This window comes from Euprymna scolopes, chromosome 34 (genome assembly GCF_053919585.1).
Source record: "Euprymna scolopes isolate OS-2025 chromosome 34, ASM5391958v1, whole genome shotgun sequence".
Lineage (NCBI taxonomy): Eukaryota > Metazoa > Mollusca > Cephalopoda > Sepiida > Sepiolidae > Euprymna > Euprymna scolopes.
Window position 1 is genome coordinate 79,532,560 of NC_136515.1, and position 13,053 is coordinate 79,545,612.

The following is a 13,053-nucleotide window of genomic DNA, read 5'->3' on the forward strand; positions in this document are numbered from 1 at the left end:
AATGAAAACAAATTGAAGCATTATTAGAATAACATAATAAAAAATGAACACTGTTACAAATGTTAATAAATTAGTAAAACTAGAAATATATTCAAACTAAAACTATGTTTAAAAAGCTTATTTTGCAACACCATGACGTCATAAGCACTCGTGCACGTTTGCCCGTAACTTTTTGTCTTTTTCCCCTCTTTCGCGTTTCATGTTCGAGCCTGGCTGCCGCGGCTCATTTTTTTTTTCTTTTCGGTCGTATGAGCACTCACTGCTACTTTGATTCAAAGAAAAGTTGTTTTTATTTATTTATTTTTAGTGGGGTGGGGTCCAGTGCGCGGGCAATAAAAAATGCTCAATATCCAGAGAATATTTTATTCTCTTCGTACCCCTTCTACTGAAATGTCTGGTGGGGAGGTTGTCACATAATTCTTTTTTTTTTGGGACGATTATATTTTCGTGTTTTTATCCGTTCTTTTATTTTTGAAATTATTGTGGAGGTATCGATGAAAATGCTCAATATCCTTTTAGTTAAGCAGCTGTGTCAAAACTGAAGTTCATATCGACCCAGGCAACGCCGGATATCCATGCTAGTTTAGTATAAAGGAAAATGTTTTATATCGTTTCTCGTTACAAAACGATAAATCAGACAAGAAATTAGGATTTCGCCATTTCTGAAAAATCTATAAGAGTGCTGTGAACACTGTGTGACGAGCGTGCGAGGAAGCGCTCAAGAATTGTATACCAATGTTCAGGTTCGAATCGTCGGTGTTGTTTGAGATCGTATCATTTCGAATCATCGGAGGTGTTCGGGATCGTATCGTGTCGAATCAACGAAGGTGTTCAGGCTTCGAATCGATAGTGTTGTTCGGGATTGTGTCGTGCTGAATCAACGGAGTTGTTCAGGATCGTGTCAGGTCGCGTGGACGAAATTGTTCAGAACAGTGCTGCCGCGTGTGATAACAATTTTTTTGTTCTCTTTTCCTCCCTCGTGAAACATAACTTTGGGCGATCAAAAATTTCCACACTACAAATTATATCGTTTGCACGGCAACGGCTAAGGTTGAACTGCTTGCATAATGGTTCGACTTAAACGTTCACTTTAGACCTTAAAAACTACTCCCTCCCGTATTTTCAACTGAAATTTTCGGTTCTTTTTCTATTTGTTCTTTTCTTTTATTTATAGTAAGCAATAAATCAAATAAGAAATTTCTGAAAAAAATATAAAAGCATTAATACAATCAACAATTTCTATAATATCCAACCCCCATGATGCCTTTTACACGGCAACTAATAAGTCTGAACTAGTTGCCTAGCTGTTTGCCTTAAACTCATACTTTAGACATCACAAACCAATCATTCTATTTTTTACGGATAAAAATCACACTTTAAAAATAAAAAATAAAACAAATTATGAACGAGTCAAAACCTATAATAGTTTGATGAATAATATGTAATAATCACACTATCCAATTATCATGATGTCATTTGCATGGCAACGGATAGCTGAACTGCTTGCTCCGCAAACCACTCCCTCCATTATTTTCAAATATGAACATAAATCACACTTGATGATCTGATCATCCCACTTTCATTATGCCTTGAATATTCTTAAAAAAAACCTTGACACCTCCAAAGCATGTGGATCAGATCTTATTCTTGCTATAGAAATACAGGAATGCTCTACTGAGCTGGCCCCTGTCATCTTCAAACTCTACAACCTATGTTTTGTCGAATTTTAGTTTCTTGAAAGATGGAATATAAGATGCACACTATAAATCTGTAATCGTAATCCATTACGTCATCTCCCACTTCAACATAACTAAAACTATAAATCTGTAATCGTAATCCGTTACGTCATCTCCCACTTCAACATAACTAAAACTATACATCTGTAATTGTAATTCGTTACGTCTCCTATTTGTTTGGAGCGAATAAAAATAAAGTAAAATATAAAACAATCAAGTAGCAGAAATTAGGAACTCGTGATTTCTGGAAAATTTATAACAATGTAGTAAATGATGGATAGTCAACAATTCTTCCACTATCCAACAACTTTTAATAACAACGTTTAATTAAATGTAATTGAAGAAACTACTCACAAAAGCGACAGCAAATCTATTTGGTATATCGTGTGTGGGTATTGCGGAAAGAAAAAGGTAAAGAACTTGTGCTTGTAGCTGGATTGTTTTATATGTGGCATTAATTTGCATATGAGGGGGACAACTGCTTTAAGGAGAATGAATTGGGGAGGACAGACAGTGGAGTGTTTGACAGCTAAAATAAAACTTTAAAGCTGAGATTTGTTGGTGTTAATTGCGATGTTAGTGAAAAGGAGTTCCGTCAGTTTTCCTTTGTCGGATTACATTAAATATAATAAATTTTGAATTTCTCTGAAAAAAATATTGTATTATTCATTATCAAAAGTACTTCCGTCAGTTTTGCTTGTGGTATTTTATTAAGTGAATAAACTTTAAATTTCTCTGAAAAATATTTTATTATTCTGTGGCTAAAACAATCAAGTGTTAAATTCAACACACTTCTGCACAAAAACTCGCTACTCCAAATCTCGATGCTCTGCTATTAAAACTCAACTCAAAAACTCAACACTCTACTGTCAAAACTCAATTAAAAAACTCAACACTCTACTGTCAAAACTCAACGCTAAATCTCAACACTCTACTGTCAAAACTCAACTCCAAAACTTAATACTTTACTGTCAAAACTCAACTGCAAAACTCAACACTCTACTGTCAAAACTCAACTCCAAAACTCAATACTCTACTGTCAAAACTCAACTCCAAAACTAAATATTCTACTGTCAAAACTCAACTCCAAAACACGACGCACTCCTGACAGCACTTGCTACTCTGACATCCAAATCCAAAATCAACCTAGTCTCTGAAAAATCAGGGTTTTTTTATACCTAATCTGAAGCATCTCATTTGCATATTGGGTGACAATATCGCAAGCAGATAAAGAGAAAAGGCAGCCATTCTTTTTGCCTGCACAGAACTCTATAGACTGCACACAAACAGGTTTGTACTAATGTTTTAAGTGTTTAATTATAATTTAATTATAAAACTTATTTTGCTTTTGATAGTATTTCAGCCCACTTATTTCTTATCAAAGCTAGAACTACGGTAAAACCAATAAAACCTAAACGTAGATTTCATGAACAAAGCTTCTTTCTTATAACTGCATACCTGTGAAATACTCTTCCGTTTGCCTGCTTTCCAGCTGACTAAGATATGGTCATCTTCAAGTCCAACGTAAACAAGTTCTAGATGAGCCGTTCCTTTTAAGTAATTCGATTTACCAAATTTCCACTATTAACGATTATTATTATATTTTCCCGTTGACTACTGTACACTCTTTAACCTTTATCCTCGAGTGGCCCCATGGGCCTTGATAAGTGGTGACTCCTATGTAAAAAAAAAGCCTACAATTTAGGGTTACAAATAACAATGGCTGATGAGAAGCATGGAGTTGGCATTGCATATTCGTCTTACCTCACTTCCTCATTCACCAAGTGATAACATTAGAATCTTTCTATCTAGGGTTGAATACACACTTAATAACGATAAAACCGTCAAACACTATTTAATTTTAAAGATCTCAAAATACCCTTTTCCAGATATAACATCTGGCGCTAACAGATCAGACTGTCTGAAGATACTGGCTTCCTGACCTAAAATATACTAAACATTGATGTTATAGTTTTTTTTTTCTTTTCCCTCTTACAAAACGCAATCATGTTGCGCAAAGTAAAAAAAAAAAAGTTCAATACAAAACAAACAAACCAAACATTATAAATAAATATTTGAAAGAACTGACGTATAAAACCTTTATTCTAAATTACTGGATTTGGCATTAGGGTTGATATGCCGTAAAATAAAACAACTAAGCCAATCATATGTTACATTTTTTTTTTTTTTGTATTTGAACATTTTGTTGAGGCTATTTTTTTATTTCAAAAGGAATAACAGAAAAAAATTAAGGCTGAAGGCGGCTACATTGAATAGCTATCAGCTCTACTACATAATCAGGTTATCTGAATTGATTTTTTTTTTTCAATAAAGTGTAGTGTTCTTTATCGTTCCATCCTGTATTTTTCATAAACCGAGTCAGAACTACGGAGAATTCAACTTAAAGTTACAGATAACGATGCGTTCAATAAAGCCTACAATTTAGGGTTACAAATCACAACGGATTCTGAGACGTATGTCGAGCTCAGTTAGCATTCCATATCCTTCTTGTCTCCATTTCATCATCTAACAAATGGCAGCATCAGAATATTTCTATCCGGAGCCAAATGCACACCTAATAACAATAAAGCCATCAAACACAATTTATTTTAAAGATTTCAAAATACCATTTTCCAAACATGACACTTGATGCTAACAGATGAGACTATGAAGATACCGACTTACTGACCCAAAATGCGCCAAACATTGATGTTATTTTTCCTCTTCACAAAACTCAATCATGTTCCGCAAAAGAAGAAGAAAAACACTTTTTCTTCACAAAACAAACAAACTAAACACCATGAATAAATATTTAAAAGAACCGACGTATAAAAATCTTTTTTTCTAATTACTAGATTCGGCATTAGGGTTGATGTGCCGTAAAACAAAGCAACCAACCCAATCATATGTTACATTTTTTTTAAATATTTGAACACGTTGTTGAGACTATTTTTATAAATTTTAAATGGAATACAGAACAAAAAAAAAAAGTGATTGCTGTTTTATTTAATTTTCTTTTATCTGGATTTCAAATCAAAAAATGGTTTTGTCCCAGTTTTCTTGAGAGTTTTTTTTATTACTAAAACGATTGAGGGGGTATTATCGTATAAGCTTATATAAAACATGCAATAGTCCAAAGAGAAATAAATACAAATAATATATCCATTATCGTAAAAACTTATATAGAACGGGCACTATTCATGTTTCTGTAATATTCTCACCCATGTTGATCCGAAAATGATGCGGAAAGAGAATCATCTTCCATCATGATAATGCTCGCCTCCTACACACACCTACTGAGCAAAGACCTAGATTTTAGTTGGTAAATCTTGCCCCATCCTGCATATTCTCCTGACCTAACTACCTCGTATTATAAAAACATCTGTTCTCCAAAGGCCAAGTTACGGGCTGGAAGGTCTTATAGCACAATCAAATAATGACATAATATCATAAAACATTAAAAAAAATATATAAAATAAAATAACACAGCGACAAAACTATTTGAAATAATAAAAGTCTACAGATATAGAAAAAATGGCGAATTGAATTTCTTTCACGTTTAGAGAAGAAATCAAGTTTAACTTAGACTAATAACGATAAGAAATTCCAGTTTCTTTTTCATTTCTTCGGGGCATCTAATACGCGTGTGAAAGGAAGACGGTTTTAATAATAACTAGCGAGGGGTACCCGGCGTTGCCCGGGTGTTTTGAGGTGTGTGTGGAAACTCCGGGGGGGGGGGTTAAAAATGTAAGTATGAGGATCGAACCCGAACTCTTGAGGCAAAGTTGTAAATTAAAGTGTGAAAAAAAAAAAAAAAAAAAAAACGTGCGACGTCAACGATTGCCCCACCGCGAGATGCTAACGGAAACACGTTTGAATTTATTTAATTACTTGGATTTGGCAGGTGCCCGTTTTAATGAGTGAAGGAGGTCAAGTTTGACTGCGGGATAGTATTTCATTTACTGCGGAACGCTTTTTTTTATTTTTATTTTCCCAAGATGTAATAAGACTAACCCACATGCGGCGAGCGACAAATGTTGAATATTTATCTTCAGGAAATCGAGCAAATTAAATAGACAGGCAAGCTTCGTTGTTAACTGTTAGATATTACGATTTATATGTGATATAAAAAGTTTTAAAAAGTTGTGAATCGACCGACCGCTTCTCTGAAAAAAGCCTTTTGTAGACATACAGAAAAAGCGAACACATATACATACATACATACATTTTCGCTTTTATATTTATAGACTAGCGAGGGGTACCCGGCGTTGCCCGGGTGTTTGGAGGTGTGTGTGGGGGGGTTAAAAAAAGTAAGTATGAGGATCGAACCCGAACCGTTAAGGCAAAGTTGTAAATTAAAGTGTGAAAAAAACGTGCGACGTTAACGACTGCCCCACCGTGAGATGCTAACGGAAACATGTTTGAATTTATTTAATTACTTGGATTTAGCAGGTGCTCATTTTAATGAGTTAATGAGGTCAAGTTTGACTGAGGGATAATATTCATTTACTGCTGAACGCTTCCCCCCCCCACCAAGATGTTATAGGAAAAAGACTAACCCACATGCGACGAGCGACAAATATTGAATATTTATCTTCCGGAAATCGAGCAAATTAAATAGACAGGCGAGCTTCGTTGTTAACTGTTAGATATTACGATTTATATGTGATATAAAAAGTTTTAAAAAGTTGTAAAGCGAGCGACCGCTTTTCTGAAAAAAAGCCTTTTGTTGACATACAGAAAAAGCGAACACACATACAAACATACATACATTTTCGCTTTTATGTTTATAGATAATAATAATAATAATAATAATAATAATAAGCCTGTTGATCAGGGAAGGGTCTTCCTTTTAGCAGAAATGTGTTTTCCCAGATGAGTATTGAATTTTGACACCGAGAATTGTGAAGAAAGAAGAATAGTTAACATGGATTGTTCTTATTCTCATGAGCTCCCTCGGATGATCACTTATTTCTAGGATTACGAAACCATTTAGATAGCCTTAGGTAAACATCACAAGAGAAGATTGAACGCGAGTTAAATTCACATTTCACATCAAACCCTAAAGAATTTGACAGGGGAGGCATTTATAAAGCTTGTTGAAAAATGGGACCAAAATACAGAGATCAAAGGTCGTTATTGTTATGAATAAACACGCGGTTTTTCATTTTCAAGATGAAGTGTTAAATCGGCAAAAACTGATAGAACGGACAATAGTCCGAAGAGAAAATAATCCAAATAATAAATCGTCATCCGAAATATTCACACAAAAAGATGCTAATCAACGTATTAGTTAATTTCTTCTTTACCGACATCCAAAACTTGAGTACAAATGCTGTTTTATACCAGGAGTGACGATAGGATCAGTTTCTCTTGTGTTTTAATCTTCTAATTATTTTGTTTTTATGGGGATGGGGCATCCTACCGAATGCCAGACATTCGCTCACTATTTAATTCACTCCAGCCAAGAGATCTTAAAAAAAAAAATCTAACCGTTCCTTTGGGTGCAATTGTAAAGTATCTATCTCCCTCTGACATGTGAAACCCTACACCTTCTCTGGATGAACGAACTTTTGAAAAGAAGACCAAATAAAAATGACGTCCTTTTCTTTTTAGAGGACCGGGTCTAAGAGAAAGCAAAATCGAGTCACGTGATCGCCGTAGCATCGTTCAAAGCTAGCAGCAGGAGATTAAAACGTGCGTATTTTCGTATTTGTTCATTACACGCTCCAACTGTTCTGATATATAGTGGCAGGATGAGAGTGAAGATGTTTAACACTTGGAGATTGCCTTGAAAGTAATCTCCAACCTCGCTAGTGTTTATGACAGTTGGTGACATCTTATATCTGCGTGTTTTTATACATGAGTGTTACTGTGGCAATACACGTGTGAGTATGTGTGAGTGTTGTGCTTGTGTGCACACAGACATGACAGAAAAGAATAGACATTAATATAAATATTTTTCCCAAGATTAATACAGGCTTATTTATATATACATACAAGAACAGTGCTGAAATAACTTAGAGTATCTCATTAAAATTGCATCTAACAACATTGAAGCATACCACGAACCAAAGGAGCATCAGGCCCATCAGAATTTCTGCAAGGACGAATCGGGGGTCAACATGAAATTGGTGTTAGTCAACGCAAAATAGCAGGAAATTTTTCAGTACCTCTTCTACTGTTAATAGTGTGATCGTACGATTCACAAGAGAGGACAAAGAGTACACAAAACCTCATTTAGGTTGCCCCAGTCCCTCTGAAAGAACTCTGTGTCTTGTGAAAATAAATGTTGAAGAAGATCCTCGGTGCAAAGCCTCTGACATTGCAACATAAGCTGGTGTCAATCCTAGAACAGCTGTCAGGTATCTTCACAAGTTTGGCTACTATGGTAGAGCTGCGCGAAGGACACTTCTTCTTCGTCCTGCCAATATCACGTGTAGAAAAGATTGGGCTCGTGAGACGGTGGAGAGACCTATGACCTTTTGGGCCATTGTCATTTTCTCTGATGGGTCATTATTTTCATTATTTTCCGACAATGGTACGGTATGGGTATGAAGGCGCCCTCAGTATGGAGTTTGATTTAAGAAGACTGCAGCCAACACTGAAACATGGGGGTTTCTCGGTAATGGTATGGATGCAATTTGGAGTGATGGTCGCTCAGACCTGGTGGAGTGCGAAAGAAAGATCAATTCTGCTAAATATGTTTCAATATTACATGAAGGACTCCTACCAATATTCTGAAGTGGTAAAATGAACCATGTTAACTCCCTATTTATGGAAGACGGAACTCCTTGTCACTCTGCTAGGGCGACATTGGTTGAGCCAAAATGGGATTACTAAACTTCCAAGATCAAGTCAGTCCCCGGATATGAACCCAATTGAAAACATTTGGAACATATTAGACTGGAACTTTTGCAAAAAAAAAAGAAAAAAAAGAAAAGGAATCCATCTTCTAAGCTTGAACTTTTAGCATTATTGCGTCAGACATGGCAAGAAATTCCTTAACATGATATTCGTCAACTGATCAATACCATACCTAGAAGGACCCTAGCATTAAAAACAGCAAAGGGAGTGTCAACTAAGTATCTGTTAGTATATTTGTGACCATTTATTTTGGATTTTGTTCTATAAATTATATGTTTATTGAAGTAAACTGATTCTCTGTGTCTATTCTTTTCTGTCATGTCTGTGTATGTGTTTGTGTTTGTAGGATCGTGCGATTGTTGTAGCAATCAAATATATAGAAAATAAGAACTGTTAAATACCAAAACCGTGTGCATGTGCGTGCGTGCGTGCGTGCGTGCGTGCGTGAGTGAGTGAGTGAGTGAGTGAGTGAGTGAGTGAGGGTAATACATTGTTTTTGAACCAATCAAATGTATAGAAAAGCAAAACTAAATTACCGCAGCCATAATCCTTCATTGTTTTTTCAACTTGTGAGGGGACTTCCACATCGCACCTTTTAAAGCAAGCGATCGCATCAAGCAGATCCCTGTAAAAAAAGAATAAAGAAATAAAAGATATAGATCGCACAGGATTACTGTAAAATAAATATGAAACAATAGCAAACGGTAGATAGATCTTTTGGCCAAGATCAAAGTGTAGTATCTGTTCTTCAGATGCTGCACTTAAATTTCTTGTTAGCTGTCAGTGGAGAAGAAATCCTTCGCGACTGAGACAATTATTTTTATTCCTTTTCTCCACGGGAAAAAAAAACGACCCTGGTGTCTAACTCTGTCTCGTAGGGAGGCATTGTAAATAGGAACAATAGCAAACGTCAAATAAAAATCTCGCAAAATTTATTATACTACTGTTGCCATAATCTTGTTCCGATTTTACGAATTTTGTTTAGATACGGATTGATACGTTGTATTATTTTGTTCGTTCAGACTACCGTTTTCATCTTAGACGTTATTCTGACACTGTATCGGACGACGTAAACTCTTAAGGTCTTCAGGTGCGTCTTGTGAACCTCGGGAATTTGGTGATGAAGCATATTTACTGATTCAAATTCGTTCTGGTATTGAAAATCATCGTGTGATACTATAGTTGATCCCAGACCTCAAGTGCTAGGAAGTAGGAGAGAAAAGAAAAAGAATATATATAAAGAAAAAAAGGAAATAGGACTTATCAGAAGAAAATAGACAGTAAAGTAGAAAAAAGATACTTAACATGCGATTGTTGATTAGGATGTGACGAATGACTGTAACGGTGGGATCCAACAATGGATATGGGATATATTTAGATTTGGTTTGTGGGTACTTTAGGATTGACAATGAGTTTTATGACACTTAAGATTGGCAAGGAGTTTTACGATAGCAGCGAATTGGACACTTTATGGCAATACACTTGACGGGAGTTCAGGGGCGGGGTGACTCTTTAGGAGTTGAAGTTAGGACACAGTTGAAGACGAACCATTATCCGGAGCAGACGGCGAAATAAACTGACCAACCGTCTGATAAACACAACCTTAACAGGAGATAGATATGTGAGCCCTCGACATATATGTAAAGAGTCGGAGTCTGTTTTTGTGTGTGTGTGTGTGTTTTTTCACAAGTTTTGGGATTTCACGGCACTTGTTAGGTGGACGCAGAAGAAAGCGTATCCTGGCTTAGGCCAGGTTGGAAAAGCTTTGGGAGATCGAGATAAACTAATGGCAACAGATGAACCCAGCCTCGACAGAACGTTTTCGTAAACCTTAGCATGTAGAGAGTCGATAGTAACGCACACACGCAGAGTCCAACCGACATATGTGAAGCATCGTCTGTGAGAAACTATGACGATATGGCCGTAAGAGCATCTGATTGAGAATGAAATAATCGACGATACACAACGTTGGGGTCGGCAACTTGTCGAGTGGGGTAGCAGGTGGTGTCACAATTAGTGTTAGTTCATTTAAAGACCCTGCCGAATTATGTTGCTTTATTCAATCTGAATCCACGCTAAATTTACATGCCCTTTACTTAATCTATTACGATTTTTGCGCTAATATTACGTGTTCCTTACTTTGACTTAAATTTTCGGAATTGTAAAGATAAAGCTAGTTATCTTTTACACAGTGTTGGATTATGGCCTGGTAGTGCCGGATTTTTTAATCGGACACTCCCGGAAAAATCAGATTCCCAAAAATAGCGAACAGAACAAAGATGTAAAATACGTCTTAGAACTTGACCGGAATTGTCAATCCTAGACAAGGAACAAAGGAATTCGGTCAATATGAACAAGTGAGGGACGCAGAAAAAAAGAGACGAGAAAGCTCGACTGGACGCGTGTGATTGCATTTCTTCATTGGCCGCCAACCGCTATGCAAAACGCACCCACGTCTCTCTATCTCTATAACCGATAAGCTCGATTGTCAGGGTAAACTTGTTTTCTAAATACAAAAAAAAAAAAAAATGAAAAAAAATGAAATTTCCAGTGTGCTCACTACTGGAAGCAGTTCCATCGTTTTTTTCTTTTACTTTTATATTTCCCCTGTGCATGTACTCTTTTTTATTACGTTTTTCCGACCGTTCTTTTTTATAAATGAAAAGTTTTTCGGTCGATTAAGAATTATTGAAATTAGTTTTATTTTGTTTAAGAATTATTAAAAACACTTTTTGCGCTCTTTAAAAAAAAAGGAATTATTGAAAACACGCTTTAAAAATTTAATTACTTGCATTTTTAAAAGAATTATTAAAATACGTTTACAAATCTTTTTTTTAATTTTGTTATTAAAAGAGCAAATAAAGACTGTGTTATTTATAATTTTGTTAGTTTTTATTCAATATTTTTTAAGAATATCTTTTTCTTATATTTTGTTTCACAATAGAAATACTTAAGAACAATAAAAGTGAAGGAACCGATTTGCCTTGTCACTGCTTCCGGTAGCAGACACACCAAAAGTTAAGAATTACGTTAGCTGACTATAACCCATTTTCATTTGGAAATACCTAATGAAATTTTAGTTTTTGTACTTTTTAATGACAGTTTGTGTCTGTTAAATTGGCAATTCTTTATTGTAGCCTGTCCAAGTAGAGACTAGTGGACAGTCAACCAGCTCAGACGCGGCAATAGTATTCTATGCATAAAGCTTTGTAGAGATATAATAAACTGTCCGAAAAGTTTTCTTGTCATATGCACATATTTATACTACTAAATATATTCGTTTACTTAATTACACTCTCGTCTTCATTTCTGGCCCCTAACAAAGCCTGTGAAGATTAAGCACACGAAGTTGTTAGCGTTCAACTCGATAATTTAAAGTCATCGCATGCTAGCAAAAGTTATGAAGTTTCTGTCATCTTTCCTCGTGAGATTCATACATTTCCATCTTTTATGAAACTTTTACGTTTTGGAGCTGAATAATTTAGTTGAATAAGATAACACAAGCATACAATTTTGTGGCGATGTGAAAGAAGCTGTATCTTGGCAGACAGTATGGGACCTATAAAAGTGGAAATTCTTTATAATAGCTTGTCCAAGTAGAGGCCAGTTGACAGTCAACCAGCTCAGATGCGACAATAGTACTTCATGCATGGGCGAACAGTGGCTTTGTAGAGATATATTAAACTGGCTGAGAAGTTTTCTAGCCAGGTAGAAAGAGCCTATCCTTTTTGCAGCAGCCTTGGTATGTACTCATTCTATTTTATTATGAAAGCCTCACCAAAGCATAGAATATTAAATGCATGTGCAACCCGTCTGTTTCAAAATACTAGATATAAATATGTTAATACTTACTTGCAAGTTTCGCCATTTGGTGTGCACTTACTTAATTCCGAGAAAGAACAACCGCCATGGACGGATGCAGCCACTGAAAAGAAATGAACATGGATCATCATCATCATCATCATCATCGTCGTCGTCGTCGTACTACTACTACTACTACTACTACTACTACTACTACTACTACTATTATTATTACTAAAATTACTACTAACACCACTTGAACCCAAAGAAACTGAGGCTGCAAGAAATATTATAAACTGCCCCCCAAAAGAAAAAGAAAATTAAATAACAGATAAATAAATAAAATAGTATTAATTAAAAAATTTAAATTAAACAAAAAAGGGGATCAGCCGTAACTGATATCACACAAAATAGATATAATGGGTCAAGGAGGATAGAAGAAACGAAGAGGGAAAGCACTAACCAGACTTCCACTCGATGAGTGTAAAAAGTACTGGAACTTTGGGAAGACTTATTGTCGCTTTCAGTGAAGACCAATGGCTGTTGCCGGAAAAAACTCAATGGTAACGACTGTTGTGATAACGCAAATTCATTTGTAAAGGTTATCAAAAGAAACATGAGGAAACTAATTGCCGCCCACACACCAGAG

General features: G+C 35.7%; 1 long non-coding RNA gene across 1 annotated transcript in view; it reads right to left on the bottom strand.

Annotated features, from left to right (window-relative positions):
* LOC145259306 (uncharacterized) overlaps positions 1-13,053 on the bottom strand; it is a 41,715-nt gene that overhangs the window by 252 nt on the left and 28,410 nt on the right. The window contains exons 2-3 of the long non-coding RNA XR_013864156.1: positions 12,456-12,528; positions 9,140-9,228 (exon numbers count right to left, since the gene is read on the bottom strand). This is a non-coding gene — a long non-coding RNA (uncharacterized LOC145259306). The remainder of the gene's footprint in view (positions 1-9,139; positions 9,229-12,455; positions 12,529-13,053) is intronic.